General features: G+C 47.6%; 70 non-coding genes across 70 annotated transcripts in view; all 70 read right to left on the bottom strand.

Moving 5' to 3' along the window:
• Positions 1-14: 14 nt before the first annotated feature.
• On the bottom strand, positions 15-133 carry LOC148988045 (5S ribosomal RNA). Its single transcript, XR_016168032.1, has one exon. It is a non-coding gene; the product is annotated as a 5S ribosomal RNA (ribosomal RNA).
• Positions 134-196: 63 nt separating this feature from the next.
• LOC148988044 (5S ribosomal RNA) lies at positions 197-315 on the bottom strand. The gene has a single exon (XR_016168031.1). It is a non-coding gene; the product is annotated as a 5S ribosomal RNA (ribosomal RNA).
• A 63-nt stretch (positions 316-378) lies between these two features.
• On the bottom strand, positions 379-497 carry LOC148988043 (5S ribosomal RNA). Its single transcript, XR_016168030.1, has one exon. It is a non-coding gene; the product is annotated as a 5S ribosomal RNA (ribosomal RNA).
• A 63-nt stretch (positions 498-560) lies between these two features.
• On the bottom strand, positions 561-679 carry LOC148988042 (5S ribosomal RNA). Its single transcript, XR_016168029.1, has one exon. It is a non-coding gene; the product is annotated as a 5S ribosomal RNA (ribosomal RNA).
• A 63-nt stretch (positions 680-742) lies between these two features.
• On the bottom strand, positions 743-861 carry LOC148988041 (5S ribosomal RNA). The gene has a single exon (XR_016168028.1). It is a non-coding gene; the product is annotated as a 5S ribosomal RNA (ribosomal RNA).
• A 63-nt stretch (positions 862-924) lies between these two features.
• On the bottom strand, positions 925-1,043 carry LOC148988040 (5S ribosomal RNA). The gene has a single exon (XR_016168026.1). It is a non-coding gene; the product is annotated as a 5S ribosomal RNA (ribosomal RNA).
• A 63-nt stretch (positions 1,044-1,106) lies between these two features.
• On the bottom strand, positions 1,107-1,225 carry LOC148988039 (5S ribosomal RNA). The gene has a single exon (XR_016168025.1). It is a non-coding gene; the product is annotated as a 5S ribosomal RNA (ribosomal RNA).
• A 63-nt stretch (positions 1,226-1,288) lies between these two features.
• On the bottom strand, positions 1,289-1,407 carry LOC148988038 (5S ribosomal RNA). Its single transcript, XR_016168024.1, has one exon. It is a non-coding gene; the product is annotated as a 5S ribosomal RNA (ribosomal RNA).
• A 63-nt stretch (positions 1,408-1,470) lies between these two features.
• LOC148988037 (5S ribosomal RNA) lies at positions 1,471-1,589 on the bottom strand. The gene has a single exon (XR_016168023.1). It is a non-coding gene; the product is annotated as a 5S ribosomal RNA (ribosomal RNA).
• Positions 1,590-1,652: 63 nt separating this feature from the next.
• On the bottom strand, positions 1,653-1,771 carry LOC148988036 (5S ribosomal RNA). The gene has a single exon (XR_016168022.1). It is a non-coding gene; the product is annotated as a 5S ribosomal RNA (ribosomal RNA).
• A 63-nt stretch (positions 1,772-1,834) lies between these two features.
• On the bottom strand, positions 1,835-1,953 carry LOC148988035 (5S ribosomal RNA). The gene has a single exon (XR_016168021.1). It is a non-coding gene; the product is annotated as a 5S ribosomal RNA (ribosomal RNA).
• A 63-nt stretch (positions 1,954-2,016) lies between these two features.
• LOC148988034 (5S ribosomal RNA) lies at positions 2,017-2,135 on the bottom strand. The gene has a single exon (XR_016168020.1). It is a non-coding gene; the product is annotated as a 5S ribosomal RNA (ribosomal RNA).
• Positions 2,136-2,198: 63 nt separating this feature from the next.
• On the bottom strand, positions 2,199-2,317 carry LOC148988033 (5S ribosomal RNA). Its single transcript, XR_016168019.1, has one exon. It is a non-coding gene; the product is annotated as a 5S ribosomal RNA (ribosomal RNA).
• Positions 2,318-2,380: 63 nt separating this feature from the next.
• Positions 2,381-2,499, bottom strand: LOC148988032 (5S ribosomal RNA). The gene has a single exon (XR_016160276.1). It is a non-coding gene; the product is annotated as a 5S ribosomal RNA (ribosomal RNA).
• Positions 2,500-2,562: 63 nt separating this feature from the next.
• Positions 2,563-2,681, bottom strand: LOC148988031 (5S ribosomal RNA). Its single transcript, XR_016161316.1, has one exon. It is a non-coding gene; the product is annotated as a 5S ribosomal RNA (ribosomal RNA).
• Positions 2,682-2,853: 172 nt separating this feature from the next.
• Positions 2,854-2,972, bottom strand: LOC148988030 (5S ribosomal RNA). Its single transcript, XR_016168018.1, has one exon. It is a non-coding gene; the product is annotated as a 5S ribosomal RNA (ribosomal RNA).
• A 63-nt stretch (positions 2,973-3,035) lies between these two features.
• Positions 3,036-3,154, bottom strand: LOC148988029 (5S ribosomal RNA). Its single transcript, XR_016168017.1, has one exon. It is a non-coding gene; the product is annotated as a 5S ribosomal RNA (ribosomal RNA).
• A 63-nt stretch (positions 3,155-3,217) lies between these two features.
• Positions 3,218-3,336, bottom strand: LOC148988028 (5S ribosomal RNA). Its single transcript, XR_016168015.1, has one exon. It is a non-coding gene; the product is annotated as a 5S ribosomal RNA (ribosomal RNA).
• Positions 3,337-3,399: 63 nt separating this feature from the next.
• LOC148988027 (5S ribosomal RNA) lies at positions 3,400-3,518 on the bottom strand. Its single transcript, XR_016168014.1, has one exon. It is a non-coding gene; the product is annotated as a 5S ribosomal RNA (ribosomal RNA).
• Positions 3,519-3,581: 63 nt separating this feature from the next.
• Positions 3,582-3,700, bottom strand: LOC148988026 (5S ribosomal RNA). Its single transcript, XR_016168013.1, has one exon. It is a non-coding gene; the product is annotated as a 5S ribosomal RNA (ribosomal RNA).
• A 63-nt stretch (positions 3,701-3,763) lies between these two features.
• On the bottom strand, positions 3,764-3,882 carry LOC148988025 (5S ribosomal RNA). Its single transcript, XR_016168012.1, has one exon. It is a non-coding gene; the product is annotated as a 5S ribosomal RNA (ribosomal RNA).
• Positions 3,883-3,945: 63 nt separating this feature from the next.
• Positions 3,946-4,064, bottom strand: LOC148988024 (5S ribosomal RNA). Its single transcript, XR_016168011.1, has one exon. It is a non-coding gene; the product is annotated as a 5S ribosomal RNA (ribosomal RNA).
• Positions 4,065-4,127: 63 nt separating this feature from the next.
• LOC148988023 (5S ribosomal RNA) lies at positions 4,128-4,246 on the bottom strand. The gene has a single exon (XR_016168010.1). It is a non-coding gene; the product is annotated as a 5S ribosomal RNA (ribosomal RNA).
• Positions 4,247-4,309: 63 nt separating this feature from the next.
• LOC148988022 (5S ribosomal RNA) lies at positions 4,310-4,428 on the bottom strand. The gene has a single exon (XR_016168009.1). It is a non-coding gene; the product is annotated as a 5S ribosomal RNA (ribosomal RNA).
• Positions 4,429-4,491: 63 nt separating this feature from the next.
• LOC148988021 (5S ribosomal RNA) lies at positions 4,492-4,610 on the bottom strand. Its single transcript, XR_016168008.1, has one exon. It is a non-coding gene; the product is annotated as a 5S ribosomal RNA (ribosomal RNA).
• Positions 4,611-4,673: 63 nt separating this feature from the next.
• On the bottom strand, positions 4,674-4,792 carry LOC148988020 (5S ribosomal RNA). Its single transcript, XR_016162900.1, has one exon. It is a non-coding gene; the product is annotated as a 5S ribosomal RNA (ribosomal RNA).
• A 63-nt stretch (positions 4,793-4,855) lies between these two features.
• Positions 4,856-4,974, bottom strand: LOC148988019 (5S ribosomal RNA). The gene has a single exon (XR_016162899.1). It is a non-coding gene; the product is annotated as a 5S ribosomal RNA (ribosomal RNA).
• Positions 4,975-5,037: 63 nt separating this feature from the next.
• LOC148988018 (5S ribosomal RNA) lies at positions 5,038-5,156 on the bottom strand. Its single transcript, XR_016168007.1, has one exon. It is a non-coding gene; the product is annotated as a 5S ribosomal RNA (ribosomal RNA).
• Positions 5,157-5,219: 63 nt separating this feature from the next.
• Positions 5,220-5,338, bottom strand: LOC148988017 (5S ribosomal RNA). Its single transcript, XR_016168006.1, has one exon. It is a non-coding gene; the product is annotated as a 5S ribosomal RNA (ribosomal RNA).
• Positions 5,339-5,509: 171 nt separating this feature from the next.
• On the bottom strand, positions 5,510-5,628 carry LOC148988016 (5S ribosomal RNA). Its single transcript, XR_016168004.1, has one exon. It is a non-coding gene; the product is annotated as a 5S ribosomal RNA (ribosomal RNA).
• Positions 5,629-5,691: 63 nt separating this feature from the next.
• Positions 5,692-5,810, bottom strand: LOC148988015 (5S ribosomal RNA). Its single transcript, XR_016168003.1, has one exon. It is a non-coding gene; the product is annotated as a 5S ribosomal RNA (ribosomal RNA).
• Positions 5,811-5,873: 63 nt separating this feature from the next.
• Positions 5,874-5,992, bottom strand: LOC148988014 (5S ribosomal RNA). Its single transcript, XR_016168002.1, has one exon. It is a non-coding gene; the product is annotated as a 5S ribosomal RNA (ribosomal RNA).
• A 63-nt stretch (positions 5,993-6,055) lies between these two features.
• On the bottom strand, positions 6,056-6,174 carry LOC148988013 (5S ribosomal RNA). Its single transcript, XR_016168001.1, has one exon. It is a non-coding gene; the product is annotated as a 5S ribosomal RNA (ribosomal RNA).
• Positions 6,175-6,237: 63 nt separating this feature from the next.
• On the bottom strand, positions 6,238-6,356 carry LOC148988012 (5S ribosomal RNA). Its single transcript, XR_016168000.1, has one exon. It is a non-coding gene; the product is annotated as a 5S ribosomal RNA (ribosomal RNA).
• Positions 6,357-6,419: 63 nt separating this feature from the next.
• On the bottom strand, positions 6,420-6,538 carry LOC148988011 (5S ribosomal RNA). Its single transcript, XR_016167999.1, has one exon. It is a non-coding gene; the product is annotated as a 5S ribosomal RNA (ribosomal RNA).
• A 63-nt stretch (positions 6,539-6,601) lies between these two features.
• LOC148988010 (5S ribosomal RNA) lies at positions 6,602-6,720 on the bottom strand. Its single transcript, XR_016167998.1, has one exon. It is a non-coding gene; the product is annotated as a 5S ribosomal RNA (ribosomal RNA).
• A 172-nt stretch (positions 6,721-6,892) lies between these two features.
• LOC148988009 (5S ribosomal RNA) lies at positions 6,893-7,011 on the bottom strand. Its single transcript, XR_016167997.1, has one exon. It is a non-coding gene; the product is annotated as a 5S ribosomal RNA (ribosomal RNA).
• Positions 7,012-7,074: 63 nt separating this feature from the next.
• On the bottom strand, positions 7,075-7,193 carry LOC148988008 (5S ribosomal RNA). Its single transcript, XR_016167996.1, has one exon. It is a non-coding gene; the product is annotated as a 5S ribosomal RNA (ribosomal RNA).
• A 63-nt stretch (positions 7,194-7,256) lies between these two features.
• LOC148988007 (5S ribosomal RNA) lies at positions 7,257-7,375 on the bottom strand. The gene has a single exon (XR_016167995.1). It is a non-coding gene; the product is annotated as a 5S ribosomal RNA (ribosomal RNA).
• Positions 7,376-7,438: 63 nt separating this feature from the next.
• Positions 7,439-7,557, bottom strand: LOC148988006 (5S ribosomal RNA). Its single transcript, XR_016167993.1, has one exon. It is a non-coding gene; the product is annotated as a 5S ribosomal RNA (ribosomal RNA).
• Positions 7,558-7,620: 63 nt separating this feature from the next.
• Positions 7,621-7,739, bottom strand: LOC148988005 (5S ribosomal RNA). The gene has a single exon (XR_016167992.1). It is a non-coding gene; the product is annotated as a 5S ribosomal RNA (ribosomal RNA).
• A 63-nt stretch (positions 7,740-7,802) lies between these two features.
• Positions 7,803-7,921, bottom strand: LOC148988004 (5S ribosomal RNA). Its single transcript, XR_016167991.1, has one exon. It is a non-coding gene; the product is annotated as a 5S ribosomal RNA (ribosomal RNA).
• Positions 7,922-7,984: 63 nt separating this feature from the next.
• Positions 7,985-8,103, bottom strand: LOC148988003 (5S ribosomal RNA). The gene has a single exon (XR_016167990.1). It is a non-coding gene; the product is annotated as a 5S ribosomal RNA (ribosomal RNA).
• A 63-nt stretch (positions 8,104-8,166) lies between these two features.
• LOC148988002 (5S ribosomal RNA) lies at positions 8,167-8,285 on the bottom strand. Its single transcript, XR_016167989.1, has one exon. It is a non-coding gene; the product is annotated as a 5S ribosomal RNA (ribosomal RNA).
• A 63-nt stretch (positions 8,286-8,348) lies between these two features.
• LOC148988001 (5S ribosomal RNA) lies at positions 8,349-8,467 on the bottom strand. The gene has a single exon (XR_016167987.1). It is a non-coding gene; the product is annotated as a 5S ribosomal RNA (ribosomal RNA).
• A 63-nt stretch (positions 8,468-8,530) lies between these two features.
• On the bottom strand, positions 8,531-8,649 carry LOC148988000 (5S ribosomal RNA). The gene has a single exon (XR_016167986.1). It is a non-coding gene; the product is annotated as a 5S ribosomal RNA (ribosomal RNA).
• Positions 8,650-8,712: 63 nt separating this feature from the next.
• LOC148987999 (5S ribosomal RNA) lies at positions 8,713-8,831 on the bottom strand. Its single transcript, XR_016167985.1, has one exon. It is a non-coding gene; the product is annotated as a 5S ribosomal RNA (ribosomal RNA).
• Positions 8,832-8,894: 63 nt separating this feature from the next.
• On the bottom strand, positions 8,895-9,013 carry LOC148987998 (5S ribosomal RNA). Its single transcript, XR_016167984.1, has one exon. It is a non-coding gene; the product is annotated as a 5S ribosomal RNA (ribosomal RNA).
• Positions 9,014-9,076: 63 nt separating this feature from the next.
• On the bottom strand, positions 9,077-9,195 carry LOC148987997 (5S ribosomal RNA). The gene has a single exon (XR_016167983.1). It is a non-coding gene; the product is annotated as a 5S ribosomal RNA (ribosomal RNA).
• Positions 9,196-9,258: 63 nt separating this feature from the next.
• Positions 9,259-9,377, bottom strand: LOC148987996 (5S ribosomal RNA). The gene has a single exon (XR_016167981.1). It is a non-coding gene; the product is annotated as a 5S ribosomal RNA (ribosomal RNA).
• Positions 9,378-9,440: 63 nt separating this feature from the next.
• Positions 9,441-9,559, bottom strand: LOC148987995 (5S ribosomal RNA). The gene has a single exon (XR_016167980.1). It is a non-coding gene; the product is annotated as a 5S ribosomal RNA (ribosomal RNA).
• Positions 9,560-9,622: 63 nt separating this feature from the next.
• Positions 9,623-9,741, bottom strand: LOC148987994 (5S ribosomal RNA). Its single transcript, XR_016162898.1, has one exon. It is a non-coding gene; the product is annotated as a 5S ribosomal RNA (ribosomal RNA).
• A 63-nt stretch (positions 9,742-9,804) lies between these two features.
• LOC148987993 (5S ribosomal RNA) lies at positions 9,805-9,923 on the bottom strand. Its single transcript, XR_016162896.1, has one exon. It is a non-coding gene; the product is annotated as a 5S ribosomal RNA (ribosomal RNA).
• Positions 9,924-9,986: 63 nt separating this feature from the next.
• LOC148987992 (5S ribosomal RNA) lies at positions 9,987-10,105 on the bottom strand. Its single transcript, XR_016167979.1, has one exon. It is a non-coding gene; the product is annotated as a 5S ribosomal RNA (ribosomal RNA).
• Positions 10,106-10,168: 63 nt separating this feature from the next.
• Positions 10,169-10,287, bottom strand: LOC148987991 (5S ribosomal RNA). The gene has a single exon (XR_016167978.1). It is a non-coding gene; the product is annotated as a 5S ribosomal RNA (ribosomal RNA).
• A 171-nt stretch (positions 10,288-10,458) lies between these two features.
• On the bottom strand, positions 10,459-10,577 carry LOC148987990 (5S ribosomal RNA). The gene has a single exon (XR_016167977.1). It is a non-coding gene; the product is annotated as a 5S ribosomal RNA (ribosomal RNA).
• Positions 10,578-10,640: 63 nt separating this feature from the next.
• LOC148987989 (5S ribosomal RNA) lies at positions 10,641-10,759 on the bottom strand. Its single transcript, XR_016167976.1, has one exon. It is a non-coding gene; the product is annotated as a 5S ribosomal RNA (ribosomal RNA).
• A 63-nt stretch (positions 10,760-10,822) lies between these two features.
• On the bottom strand, positions 10,823-10,941 carry LOC148987988 (5S ribosomal RNA). Its single transcript, XR_016167974.1, has one exon. It is a non-coding gene; the product is annotated as a 5S ribosomal RNA (ribosomal RNA).
• A 63-nt stretch (positions 10,942-11,004) lies between these two features.
• Positions 11,005-11,123, bottom strand: LOC148987987 (5S ribosomal RNA). The gene has a single exon (XR_016167973.1). It is a non-coding gene; the product is annotated as a 5S ribosomal RNA (ribosomal RNA).
• A 63-nt stretch (positions 11,124-11,186) lies between these two features.
• LOC148987986 (5S ribosomal RNA) lies at positions 11,187-11,305 on the bottom strand. Its single transcript, XR_016167972.1, has one exon. It is a non-coding gene; the product is annotated as a 5S ribosomal RNA (ribosomal RNA).
• Positions 11,306-11,368: 63 nt separating this feature from the next.
• Positions 11,369-11,487, bottom strand: LOC148987985 (5S ribosomal RNA). The gene has a single exon (XR_016167971.1). It is a non-coding gene; the product is annotated as a 5S ribosomal RNA (ribosomal RNA).
• A 63-nt stretch (positions 11,488-11,550) lies between these two features.
• On the bottom strand, positions 11,551-11,669 carry LOC148987984 (5S ribosomal RNA). Its single transcript, XR_016167969.1, has one exon. It is a non-coding gene; the product is annotated as a 5S ribosomal RNA (ribosomal RNA).
• Positions 11,670-11,842: 173 nt separating this feature from the next.
• LOC148987983 (5S ribosomal RNA) lies at positions 11,843-11,961 on the bottom strand. Its single transcript, XR_016167968.1, has one exon. It is a non-coding gene; the product is annotated as a 5S ribosomal RNA (ribosomal RNA).
• A 63-nt stretch (positions 11,962-12,024) lies between these two features.
• Positions 12,025-12,143, bottom strand: LOC148987982 (5S ribosomal RNA). The gene has a single exon (XR_016167967.1). It is a non-coding gene; the product is annotated as a 5S ribosomal RNA (ribosomal RNA).
• Positions 12,144-12,206: 63 nt separating this feature from the next.
• LOC148987981 (5S ribosomal RNA) lies at positions 12,207-12,325 on the bottom strand. Its single transcript, XR_016167966.1, has one exon. It is a non-coding gene; the product is annotated as a 5S ribosomal RNA (ribosomal RNA).
• A 63-nt stretch (positions 12,326-12,388) lies between these two features.
• Positions 12,389-12,507, bottom strand: LOC148987980 (5S ribosomal RNA). Its single transcript, XR_016167965.1, has one exon. It is a non-coding gene; the product is annotated as a 5S ribosomal RNA (ribosomal RNA).
• A 63-nt stretch (positions 12,508-12,570) lies between these two features.
• On the bottom strand, positions 12,571-12,689 carry LOC148987979 (5S ribosomal RNA). Its single transcript, XR_016167964.1, has one exon. It is a non-coding gene; the product is annotated as a 5S ribosomal RNA (ribosomal RNA).
• A 63-nt stretch (positions 12,690-12,752) lies between these two features.
• Positions 12,753-12,871, bottom strand: LOC148987978 (5S ribosomal RNA). The gene has a single exon (XR_016167963.1). It is a non-coding gene; the product is annotated as a 5S ribosomal RNA (ribosomal RNA).
• A 63-nt stretch (positions 12,872-12,934) lies between these two features.
• LOC148987977 (5S ribosomal RNA) lies at positions 12,935-13,053 on the bottom strand. Its single transcript, XR_016167962.1, has one exon. It is a non-coding gene; the product is annotated as a 5S ribosomal RNA (ribosomal RNA).
• Positions 13,054-13,116: 63 nt separating this feature from the next.
• The window catches only part of LOC148987976 (5S ribosomal RNA), a 119-nt gene continuing 59 nt past the window's right edge, over positions 13,117-13,176 (bottom strand). The window contains exon 1 of the ribosomal RNA XR_016167961.1: positions 13,117-13,176. This exon is cut by the window's right edge and continues 59 nt beyond it. This is a non-coding gene — a ribosomal RNA (5S ribosomal RNA).

Below are 13,176 nucleotides of genomic sequence, written 5' to 3'. Positions count from 1 at the left end.
TTTTTAAACAATAAAGCTTACAGCACCTGGTATTCCCAGGCGGTCTCCCATCCAAGTACTAACCAGGCCCGACCCTGCTTAGCTTCCGAGATCAGACGAGTTCGGGCGTTCTCAAGGTGGTATGGCCGTAAGCGAAATCTGCTGCCAAAATTGGGCTATTTGAATAGTTAAAACATTAGGGTAGTAAACTATATAAAGCTTACAGCACCTGGTATTCCCAGGCGGTCTCCCATCCAAGTACTAACCAGGCCCGACCCTGCTTAGCTTCCGAGATCAGACGAGTTCGGGCGTTCTCAAGGTGGTATGGCCGTAAGCGAAATCTGCTGCCAAAATTGGGCTATTTGAATGGTTAGAACATTAGGGTAGTAAACTATATAAAGCTTACAGCACCTGGTATTCCCAGGCGGTCTCCCATCCAAGTACTAACCAGGCCCGACCCTGCTTAGCTTCCGAGATCAGACGAGTTCGGGCGTTCTCAAGGTGGTATGGCCGTAAGCGAAATCTGCTGCCAAAATTGGGCTATTTGAATAGTTAAAACATTAGGGTAGTAAACTATATAAAGCTTACAGCACCTGGTATTCCCAGGCGGTCTCCCATCCAAGTACTAACCAGGCCCGACCCTGCTTAGCTTCCGAGATCAGACGAGTTCGGGCGTTCTCAAGGTGGTATGGCCGTAAGCGAAATCTGCTGCCAAAATTGGGCTATTTGAATGGTTAGAACATTAGGGTAGTAAACTATATAAAGCTTACAGCACCTGGTATTCCCAGGCGGTCTCCCATCCAAGTACTAACCAGGCCCGACCCTGCTTAGCTTCCGAGATCAGACGAGTTCGGGCGTTCTCAAGGTGGTATGGCCGTAAGCGAAATCTGCTGCCAAAATTGGGCTATTTGAATGGTTAGAACATTAGGGTAGTAAACTATATAAAGCTTACAGCACCTGGTATTCCCAGGCGGTCTCCCATCCAAGTACTAACCAGGCCCGACCCTGCTTAGCTTCCGAGATCAGACGAGTTCGGGCGTTCTCAAGGTGGTATGGCCGTAAGCGAAATCTGCTGCCAAAATTGGGCTATTTGAATAGTTAAAACATTAGGGTAGTAAACTATATAAAGCTTACAGCACCTGGTATTCCCAGGCGGTCTCCCATCCAAGTACTAACCAGGCCCGACCCTGCTTAGCTTCCGAGATCAGACGAGTTCGGGCGTTCTCAAGGTGGTATGGCCGTAAGCGAAATCTGCTGCCAAAATTGGGCTATTTGAATGGTTAGAACATTAGGGTAGTAAACTACATAAAGCTTACAGCACCTGGTATTCCCAGGCGGTCTCCCATCCAAGTACTAACCAGGCCCGACCCTGCTTAGCTTCCGAGATCAGACGAGTTCGGGCGTTCTCAAGGTGGTATGGCCGTAAGCGAAATCTGCTGCCAAAATTGGGCTATTTGAATGGTTAGAACATTAGGGTAGTAAACTATATAAAGCTTACAGCACCTGGTATTCCCAGGCGGTCTCCCATCCAAGTACTAACCAGGCCCGACCCTGCTTAGCTTCCGAGATCAGACGAGTTCGGGCGTTCTCAAGGTGGTATGGCCGTAAGCGAAATCTGCTGCCAAAATTGGGCTATTTGAATAGTTAAAACATTAGGGTAGTAAACTATATAAAGCTTACAGCACCTGGTATTCCCAGGCGGTCTCCCATCCAAGTACTAACCAGGCCCGACCCTGCTTAGCTTCCGAGATCAGACGAGTTCGGGCGTTCTCAAGGTGGTATGGCCGTAAGCGAAATCTGCTGCCAAAATTGGGCTATTTGAATAGTTAAAACATTAGGGTAGTAAACTATATAAAGCTTACAGCACCTGGTATTCCCAGGCGGTCTCCCATCCAAGTACTAACCAGGCCCGACCCTGCTTAGCTTCCGAGATCAGACGAGTTCGGGCGTTCTCAAGGTGGTATGGCCGTAAGCGAAATCTGCTGCCAAAATTGGGCTATTTGAATGGTTAGAACATTAGGGTAGTAAACTATATAAAGCTTACAGCACCTGGTATTCCCAGGCGGTCTCCCATCCAAGTACTAACCAGGCCCGACCCTGCTTAGCTTCCGAGATCAGACGAGTTCGGGCGTTCTCAAGGTGGTATGGCCGTAAGCGAAATCTGCTGCCAAAATTGGGCTATTTGAATAGTTAAAACATTAGGGTAGTAAACTATATAAAGCTTACAGCACCTGGTATTCCCAGGCGGTCTCCCATCCAAGTACTAACCAGGCCCGACCCTGCTTAGCTTCCGAGATCAGACGAGTTCGGGCGTTCTCAAGGTGGTATGGCCGTAAGCGAAATCTGCTGCCAAAATTGGGCTATTTGAATGGTTAGAACATTAGGGTAGTAAACTATATAAAGCTTACAGCACCTGGTATTCCCAGGCGGTCTCCCATCGAAGTACTAACCAGGCCCGACCCTGCTTAGCTTCCGAGATCAGACGAGTTCGGGCGTTCTCAAGGTGGTATGGCCGTAAGCGAAATCTGCTGCCAAAATTGGGCTATTTGAATGGTTAGAACATTAGGGTAGTAAACTACATAAAGCTTACAGCACCTGGTATTCCCAGGCGGTCTCCCATCCAAGTACTAACCAGGCCCGACCCTGCTTAGCTTCCGAGATCAGACGAGTTCGGGCGTTCTCAAGATGGTATGGCCGTAAGCGAAATCTGCAGCCAAAATTGGGCTATTTGAAGAAGAAAAAAAAAGAGACTCTTTCAGGCTTTCTGAAGAAACTGAGAGACTATTTCAGGAATTTTGAGGGGAAAAAAGACAATTTAGGATTTTTGAAACATTTCATTGACTCTTTTTTTTTTTTTTTTTTTTTAAACAATAAAGCTTACAGCACCTGGTATTCCCAGGCGGTCTCCCATCCAAGTACTAACCAGGCCCGACCCTGCTTAGCTTCCGAGATCAGACGAGTTCGGGCGTTCTCAAGGTGGTATGGCCGTAAGCGAAATCTGCTGCCAAAATTGGGCTATTTGAATAGTTAAAACATTAGGGTAGTAAACTATATAAAGCTTACAGCACCTGGTATTCCCAGGCGGTCTCCCATCCAAGTACTAACCAGGCCCGACCCTGCTTAGCTTCCGAGATCAGACGAGTTCGGGCGTTCTCAAGGTGGTATGGCCGTAAGCGAAATCTGCTGCCAAAATTGGGCTATTTGAATGGTTAGAACATTAGGGTAGTAAACTATATAAAGCTTACAGCACCTGGTATTCCCAGGCGGTCTCCCATCCAAGTACTAACCAGGCCCGACCCTGCTTAGCTTCCGAGATCAGACGAGTTCGGGCGTTCTCAAGGTGGTATGGCCGTAAGCGAAATCTGCTGCCAAAATTGGGCTATTTGAATAGTTAAAACATTAGGGTAGTAAACTATATAAAGCTTACAGCACCTGGTATTCCCAGGCGGTCTCCCATCCAAGTACTAACCAGGCCCGACCCTGCTTAGCTTCCGAGATCAGACGAGTTCGGGCGTTCTCAAGGTGGTATGGCCGTAAGCGAAATCTGCTGCCAAAATTGGGCTATTTGAATGGTTAGAACATTAGGGTAGTAAACTATATAAAGCTTACAGCACCTGGTATTCCCAGGCGGTCTCCCATCCAAGTACTAACCAGGCCCGACCCTGCTTAGCTTCCGAGATCAGACGAGTTCGGGCGTTCTCAAGGTGGTATGGCCGTAAGCGAAATCTGCTGCCAAAATTGGGCTATTTGAATGGTTAGAACATTAGGGTAGTAAACTATATAAAGCTTACAGCACCTGGTATTCCCAGGCGGTCTCCCATCCAAGTACTAACCAGGCCCGACCCTGCTTAGCTTCCGAGATCAGACGAGTTCGGGCGTTCTCAAGGTGGTATGGCCGTAAGCGAAATCTGCTGCCAAAATTGGGCTATTTGAATAGTTAAAACATTAGGGTAGTAAACTATATAAAGCTTACAGCACCTGGTATTCCCAGGCGGTCTCCCATCCAAGTACTAACCAGGCCCGACCCTGCTTAGCTTCCGAGATCAGACGAGTTCGGGCGTTCTCAAGGTGGTATGGCCGTAAGCGAAATCTGCTGCCAAAATTGGGCTATTTGAATGGTTAGAACATTAGGGTAGTAAACTACATAAAGCTTACAGCACCTGGTATTCCCAGGCGGTCTCCCATCCAAGTACTAACCAGGCCCGACCCTGCTTAGCTTCCGAGATCAGACGAGTTCGGGCGTTCTCAAGGTGGTATGGCCGTAAGCGAAATCTGCTGCCAAAATTGGGCTATTTGAATGGTTAGAACATTAGGGTAGTAAACTATATAAAGCTTACAGCACCTGGTATTCCCAGGCGGTCTCCCATCCAAGTACTAACCAGGCCCGACCCTGCTTAGCTTCCGAGATCAGACGAGTTCGGGCGTTCTCAAGGTGGTATGGCCGTAAGCGAAATCTGCTGCCAAAATTGGGCTATTTGAATGGTTAGAACATTAGGGTAGTAAACTATATAAAGCTTACAGCACCTGGTATTCCCAGGCGGTCTCCCATCCAAGTACTAACCAGGCCCGACCCTGCTTAGCTTCCGAGATCAGACGAGTTCGGGCGTTCTCAAGGTGGTATGGCCGTAAGCGAAATCTGCTGCCAAAATTGGGCTATTTGAATGGTTAGAACATTAGGGTAGTAAACTACATAAAGCTTACAGCACCTGGTATTCCCAGGCGGTCTCCCATCCAAGTACTAACCAGGCCCGACCCTGCTTAGCTTCCGAGATCAGACGAGTTCGGGCGTTCTCAAGGTGGTATGGTCGTAAGCGAAATCTCCTGCCAAAATTGGGCTATTTGAATGGTTAGAACATTAGGGTAGTAAACTACATAAAGCTTACAGCACCTGGTATTCCCAGGCGGTCTCCCATCCAAGTACTAACCAGGCCCGACCCTGCTTAGCTTCCGAGATCAGACGAGTTCGGGCGTTCTCAAGGTGGTATGGTCGTAAGCGAAATCTCCTGCCAAAATTGGGCTATTTGAATGGTTAGAACATTAGGGTAGTAAACTACATAAAGCTTACAGCACCTGGTATTCCCAGGCGGTCTCCCATCCAAGTACTAACCAGGCCCGACCCTGCTTAGCTTCCGAGATCAGACGAGTTCGGGCGTTCTCAAGGTGGTATGGCCGTAAGCGAAATCTGCTGCCAAAATTGGGCTATTTGAATGGTTAGAACATTAGGGTAGTAAACTACATAAAGCTTACAGCACCTGGTATTCCCAGGCGGTCTCCCATCCAAGTACTAACCAGGCCCGACCCTGCTTAGCTTCCGAGATCAGACGAGTTCGGGCGTTCTCAAGGTGGTATGGCCGTAAGCGAAATCTGCAGCCAAAATTGGGCTATTTGAAGAAGAAAAAAAAGAGACTCTTTCAGGCTTTCTGAAGAAACTGAGAGACTATTTCAGGAATTTTGAGGGGAAAAAAGACAATTTAGGATTTTTGAAACATTTCATTGACTCTTTTTTTTTTTTTTTTTTTTTAAACAATAAAGCTTACAGCACCTGGTATTCCCAGGCGGTCTCCCATCCAAGTACTAACCAGGCCCGACCCTGCTTAGCTTCCGAGATCAGACGAGTTCGGGCGTTCTCAAGGTGGTATGGCCGTAAGCGAAATCTGCTGCCAAAATTGGGCTATTTGAATAGTTAAAACATTAGGGTAGTAAACTATATAAAGCTTACAGCACCTGGTATTCCCAGGCGGTCTCCCATCCAAGTACTAACCAGGCCCGACCCTGCTTAGCTTCCGAGATCAGACGAGTTCGGGCGTTCTCAAGGTGGTATGGCCGTAAGCGAAATCTGCTGCCAAAATTGGGCTATTTGAATAGTTAAAACATTAGGGTAGTAAACTATATAAAGCTTACAGCACCTGGTATTCCCAGGCGGTCTCCCATCCAAGTACTAACCAGGCCCGACCCTGCTTAGCTTCCGAGATCAGACGAGTTCGGGCGTTCTCAAGGTGGTATGGCCGTAAGCGAAATCTGCTGCCAAAATTGGGCTATTTGAATGGTTAGAACATTAGGGTAGTAAACTATATAAAGCTTACAGCACCTGGTATTCCCAGGCGGTCTCCCATCCAAGTACTAACCAGGCCCGACCCTGCTTAGCTTCCGAGATCAGACGAGTTCGGGCGTTCTCAAGGTGGTATGGCCGTAAGCGAAATCTGCTGCCAAAATTGGGCTATTTGAATAGTTAAAACATTAGGGTAGTAAACTATATAAAGCTTACAGCACCTGGTATTCCCAGGCGGTCTCCCATCCAAGTACTAACCAGGCCCGACCCTGCTTAGCTTCCGAGATCAGACGAGTTCGGGCGTTCTCAAGGTGGTATGGCCGTAAGCGAAATCTGCTGCCAAAATTGGGCTATTTGAATGGTTAGAACATTAGGGTAGTAAACTATATAAAGCTTACAGCACCTGGTATTCCCAGGCGGTCTCCCATCCAAGTACTAACCAGGCCCGACCCTGCTTAGCTTCCGAGATCAGACGAGTTCGGGCGTTCTCAAGGTGGTATGGCCGTAAGCGAAATCTGCTGCCAAAATTGGGCTATTTGAATGGTTAGAACATTAGGGTAGTAAACTACATAAAGCTTACAGCACCTGGTATTCCCAGGCGGTCTCCCATCCAAGTACTAACCAGGCCCGACCCTGCTTAGCTTCCGAGATCAGACGAGTTCGGGCGTTCTCAAGGTGGTATGGCCGTAAGCGAAATCTGCAGCCAAAATTGGGCTATTTGAAGAAGAAAAAAAAGAGACTCTTTCAGGCTTTCTGAAGAAACTGAGAGACTATTTCAGGAATTTTGAGGGGAAAAAAGACAATTTAGGATTTTTGAAACATTTCATTGACTCTTTTTTTTTTTTTTTTTTTTTTAAACAATAAAGCTTACAGCACCTGGTATTCCCAGGCGGTCTCCCATCCAAGTACTAACCAGGCCCGACCCTGCTTAGCTTCCGAGATCAGACGAGTTCGGGCGTTCTCAAGGTGGTATGGCCGTAAGCGAAATCTGCTGCCAAAATTGGGCTATTTGAATAGTTAAAACATTAGGGTAGTAAACTATATAAAGCTTACAGCACCTGGTATTCCCAGGCGGTCTCCCATCCAAGTACTAACCAGGCCCGACCCTGCTTAGCTTCCGAGATCAGACGAGTTCGGGCGTTCTCAAGGTGGTATGGCCGTAAGCGAAATCTGCTGCCAAAATTGGGCTATTTGAATAGTTAAAACCTTAGGGTAGTAAACTATATAAAGCTTACAGCACCTGGTATTCCCAGGCGGTCTCCCATCCAAGTACTAACCAGGCCCGACCCTGCTTAGCTTCCGAGATCAGACGAGTTCGGGCGTTCTCAAGGTGGTATGGCCGTAAGCGAAATCTGCTGCCAAAATTGGGCTATTTGAATGGTTAGAACATTAGGGTAGTAAACTATATAAAGCTTACAGCACCTGGTATTCCCAGGCGGTCTCCCATCCAAGTACTAACCAGGCCCGACCCTGCTTAGCTTCCGAGATCAGACGAGTTCGGGCGTTCTCAAGGTGGTATGGCCGTAAGCGAAATCTGCTGCCAAAATTGGGCTATTTGAATAGTTAAAACATTAGGGTAGTAAACTATATAAAGCTTACAGCACCTGGTATTCCCAGGCGGTCTCCCATCCAAGTACTAACCAGGCCCGACCCTGCTTAGCTTCCGAGATCAGACGAGTTCGGGCGTTCTCAAGGTGGTATGGCCGTAAGCGAAATCTGCTGCCAAAATTGGGCTATTTGAATGGTTAGAACATTAGGGTAGTAAACTATATAAAGCTTACAGCACCTGGTATTCCCAGGCGGTCTCCCATCCAAGTACTAACCAGGCCCGACCCTGCTTAGCTTCCGAGATCAGACGAGTTCGGGCGTTCTCAAGGTGGTATGGCCGTAAGCGAAATCTGCTGCCAAAATTGGGCTATTTGAATAGTTAAAACATTAGGGTAGTAAACTATATAAAGCTTACAGCACCTGGTATTCCCAGGCGGTCTCCCATCCAAGTACTAACCAGGCCCGACCCTGCTTAGCTTCCGAGATCAGACGAGTTCGGGCGTTCTCAAGGTGGTATGGCCGTAAGCGAAATCTGCTGCCAAAATTGGGCTATTTGAATGGTTAGAACATTAGGGTAGTAAACTATATAAAGCTTACAGCACCTGGTATTCCCAGGCGGTCTCCCATCCAAGTACTAACCAGGCCCGACCCTGCTTAGCTTCCGAGATCAGACGAGTTCGGGCGTTCTCAAGGTGGTATGGCCGTAAGCGAAATCTGCTGCCAAAATTGGGCTATTTGAATAGTTAAAACATTAGGGTAGTAAACTATATAAAGCTTACAGCACCTGGTATTCCCAGGCGGTCTCCCATCCAAGTACTAACCAGGCCCGACCCTGCTTAGCTTCCGAGATCAGACGAGTTCGGGCGTTCTCAAGGTGGTATGGCCGTAAGCGAAATCTGCTGCCAAAATTGGGCTATTTGAATGGTTAGAACATTAGGGTAGTAAACTATATAAAGCTTACAGCACCTGGTATTCCCAGGCGGTCTCCCATCCAAGTACTAACCAGGCCCGACCCTGCTTAGCTTCCGAGATCAGACGAGTTCGGGCGTTCTCAAGGTGGTATGGCCGTAAGCGAAATCTGCTGCCAAAATTGGGCTATTTGAATGGTTAGAACATTAGGGTAGTAAACTATATAAAGCTTACAGCACCTGGTATTCCCAGGCGGTCTCCCATCCAAGTACTAACCAGGCCCGACCCTGCTTAGCTTCCGAGATCAGACGAGTTCGGGCGTTCTCAAGGTGGTATGGCCGTAAGCGAAATCTGCTGCCAAAATTGGGCTATTTGAATAGTTAAAACATTAGGGTAGTAAACTATATAAAGCTTACAGCACCTGGTATTCCCAGGCGGTCTCCCATCCAAGTACTAACCAGGCCCGACCCTGCTTAGCTTCCGAGATCAGACGAGTTCGGGCGTTCTCAAGGTGGTATGGCCGTAAGCGAAATCTGCTGCCAAAATTGGGCTATTTGAATGGTTAGAACATTAGGGTAGTAAACTACATAAAGCTTACAGCACCTGGTATTCCCAGGCGGTCTCCCATCCAAGTACTAACCAGGCCCGACCCTGCTTAGCTTCCGAGATCAGACGAGTTCGGGCGTTCTCAAGGTGGTATGGCCGTAAGCGAAATCTGCTGCCAAAATTGGGCTATTTGAATGGTTAGAACATTAGGGTAGTAAACTATATAAAGCTTACAGCACCTGGTATTCCCAGGCGGTCTCCCATCCAAGTACTAACCAGGCCCGACCCTGCTTAGCTTCCGAGATCAGACGAGTTCGGGCGTTCTCAAGGTGGTATGGCCGTAAGCGAAATCTGCTGCCAAAATTGGGCTATTTGAATGGTTAGAACATTAGGGTAGTAAACTATATAAAGCTTACAGCACCTGGTATTCCCAGGCGGTCTCCCATCCAAGTACTAACCAGGCCCGACCCTGCTTAGCTTCCGAGATCAGACGAGTTCGGGCGTTCTCAAGGTGGTATGGCCGTAAGCGAAATCTGCTGCCAAAATTGGGCTATTTGAATGGTTAGAACATTAGGGTAGTAAACTACATAAAGCTTACAGCACCTGGTATTCCCAGGCGGTCTCCCATCCAAGTACTAACCAGGCCCGACCCTGCTTAGCTTCCGAGATCAGACGAGTTCGGGCGTTCTCAAGGTGGTATGGTCGTAAGCGAAATCTCCTGCCAAAATTGGGCTATTTGAATGGTTAGAACATTAGGGTAGTAAACTACATAAAGCTTACAGCACCTGGTATTCCCAGGCGGTCTCCCATCCAAGTACTAACCAGGCCCGACCCTGCTTAGCTTCCGAGATCAGACGAGTTCGGGCGTTCTCAAGGTGGTATGGTCGTAAGCGAAATCTCCTGCCAAAATTGGGCTATTTGAATGGTTAGAACATTAGGGTAGTAAACTACATAAAGCTTACAGCACCTGGTATTCCCAGGCGGTCTCCCATCCAAGTACTAACCAGGCCCGACCCTGCTTAGCTTCCGAGATCAGACGAGTTCGGGCGTTCTCAAGGTGGTATGGCCGTAAGCGAAATCTGCTGCCAAAATTGGGCTATTTGAATGGTTAGAACATTAGGGTAGTAAACTACATAAAGCTTACAGCACCTGGTATTCCCAGGCGGTCTCCCATCCAAGTACTAACCAGGCCCGACCCTGCTTAGCTTCCGAGATCAGACGAGTTCGGGCGTTCTCAAGGTGGTATGGCCGTAAGCGAAATCTGCAGCCAAAATTGGGCTATTTGAAGAAGAAAAAAAAGAGACTCTTTCAGGCTTTCTGAAGAAACTGAGAGACTATTTCAGGAATTTTGAGGGGAAAAAAGACAATTTAGGATTTTTGAAACATTTCATTGACTCTTTTTTTTTTTTTTTTTTTTTAAACAATAAAGCTTACAGCACCTGGTATTCCCAGGCGGTCTCCCATCCAAGTACTAACCAGGCCCGACCCTGCTTAGCTTCCGAGATCAGACGAGTTCGGGCGTTCTCAAGGTGGTATGGCCGTAAGCGAAATCTGCTGCCAAAATTGGGCTATTTGAATAGTTAAAACATTAGGGTAGTAAACTATATAAAGCTTACAGCACCTGGTATTCCCAGGCGGTCTCCCATCCAAGTACTAACCAGGCCCGACCCTGCTTAGCTTCCGAGATCAGACGAGTTCGGGCGTTCTCAAGGTGGTATGGCCGTAAGCGAAATCTGCTGCCAAAATTGGGCTATTTGAATAGTTAAAACATTAGGGTAGTAAACTATATAAAGCTTACAGCACCTGGTATTCCCAGGCGGTCTCCCATCCAAGTACTAACCAGGCCCGACCCTGCTTAGCTTCCGAGATCAGACGAGTTCGGGCGTTCTCAAGGTGGTATGGCCGTAAGCGAAATCTGCTGCCAAAATTGGGCTATTTGAATGGTTAGAACATTAGGGTAGTAAACTATATAAAGCTTACAGCACCTGGTATTCCCAGGCGGTCTCCCATCCAAGTACTAACCAGGCCCGACCCTGCTTAGCTTCCGAGATCAGACGAGTTCGGGCGTTCTCAAGGTGGTATGGCCGTAAGCGAAATCTTCTGCCAAAATTGGGCTATTTGAATAGTTAAAACATTAGGGTAGTAAACTATATAAAGCTTACAGCACCTGGTATTCCCAGGCGGTCTCCCATCCAAGTACTAACCAGGCCCGACCCTGCTTAGCTTCCGAGATCAGACGAGTTCGGGCGTTCTCAAGGTGGTATGGCCGTAAGCGAAATCTGCTGCCAAAATTGGGCTATTTGAATGGTTAGAACATTAGGGTAGTAAACTATATAAAGCTTACAGCACCTGGTATTCCCAGGCGGTCTCCCATCCAAGTACTAACCAGGCCCGACCCTGCTTAGCTTCCGAGATCAGACGAGTTCGGGCGTTCTCAAGGTGGTATGGCCGTAAGCGAAATCTGCTGCCAAAATTGGGCTATTTGAATGGTTAGAACATTAGGGTAGTAAACTACATAAAGCTTACAGCACCTGGTATTCCCAGGCGGTCTCCCATCCAAGTACTAACCAGGCCCGACCCTGCTTAGCTTCCGAGATCAGACGAGTTCGGGCGTTCTCAAGGTGGTATGGCCGTAAGCGAAATCTGCAGCCAAAATTGGGCTATTTGAAGAAGAAAAAAAAGAGACTCTTTCAGGCTTTCTGAAGAAACTGAGAGACTATTTCAGGAATTTTGAGGGGAAAAAAGACAATTTAGGATTTTTGAAACATTTCATTGACTCTTTTTTTTTTTTTTTTTTTTTTTAAACAATAAAGCTTACAGCACCTGGTATTCCCAGGCGGTCTCCCATCCAAGTACTAACCAGGCCCGACCCTGCTTAGCTTCCGAGATCAGACGAGTTCGGGCGTTCTCAAGGTGGTATGGCCGTAAGCGAAATCTGCTGCCAAAATTGGGCTATTTGAATAGTTAAAACATTAGGGTAGTAAACTATATAAAGCTTACAGCACCTGGTATTCCCAGGCGGTCTCCCATCCAAGTACTAACCAGGCCCGACCCTGCTTAGCTTCCGAGATCAGACGAGTTCGGGCGTTCTCAAGGTGGTATGGCCGTAAGCGAAATCTGCTGCCAAAATTGGGCTATTTGAATAGTTAAAACCTTAGGGTAGTAAACTATATAAAGCTTACAGCACCTGGTATTCCCAGGCGGTCTCCCATCCAAGTACTAACCAGGCCCGACCCTGCTTAGCTTCCGAGATCAGACGAGTTCGGGCGTTCTCAAGGTGGTATGGCCGTAAGCGAAATCTGCTGCCAAAATTGGGCTATTTGAATGGTTAGAACATTAGGGTAGTAAACTATATAAAGCTTACAGCACCTGGTATTCCCAGGCGGTCTCCCATCCAAGTACTAACCAGGCCCGACCCTGCTTAGCTTCCGAGATCAGACGAGTTCGGGCGTTCTCAAGGTGGTATGGCCGTAAGCGAAATCTGCTGCCAAAATTGGGCTATTTGAATAGTTAAAACATTAGGGTAGTAAACTATATAAAGCTTACAGCACCTGGTATTCCCAGGCGGTCTCCCATCCAAGTACTAACCAGGCCCGACCCTGCTTAGCTTCCGAGATCAGACGAGTTCGGGCGTTCTCAAGGTGGTATGGCCGTAAGCGAAATCTGCTGCCAAAATTGGGCTATTTGAATAGTTAAAACATTAGGGTAGTAAACTATATAAAGCTTACAGCACCTGGTATTCCCAGGCGGTCTCCCATCCAAGTACTAACCAGGCCCGACCCTGCTTAGCTTCCGAGATCAGACGAGTTCGGGCGTTCTCAAGGTGGTATGGCCGTAAGCGAAATCTGCTGCCAAAATTGGGCTATTTGAATGGTTAGAACATTAGGGTAGTAAACTATATAAAGCTTACAGCACCTGGTATTCCCAGGCGGTCTCCCATCCAAGTACTAACCAGGCCCGACCCTGCTTAGCTTCCGAGATCAGACGAGTTCGGGCGTTCTCAAGGTGGTATGGCCGTAAGCGAAATCTGCTGCCAAAATTGGGCTATTTGAATAGTTAAAACATTAGGGTAGTAAACTATATAAAGCTTACAGCACCTGGTATTCCCAGGCGGTCTCCCATCCAAGTACTAACCAGGCCCGACC

This window comes from Pimephales promelas, chromosome 3 (genome assembly GCF_988280905.1).
Source record: "Pimephales promelas chromosome 3, fPimPro1.hap1.1, whole genome shotgun sequence".
In the NCBI taxonomy this organism is placed as follows: Eukaryota; Metazoa; Chordata; class Actinopteri; order Cypriniformes; family Leuciscidae; genus Pimephales; species Pimephales promelas.
The sequence above is the reverse complement of the archived record's forward strand: the minus strand, read 5'-3'. Positions and strand labels throughout refer to the sequence as shown.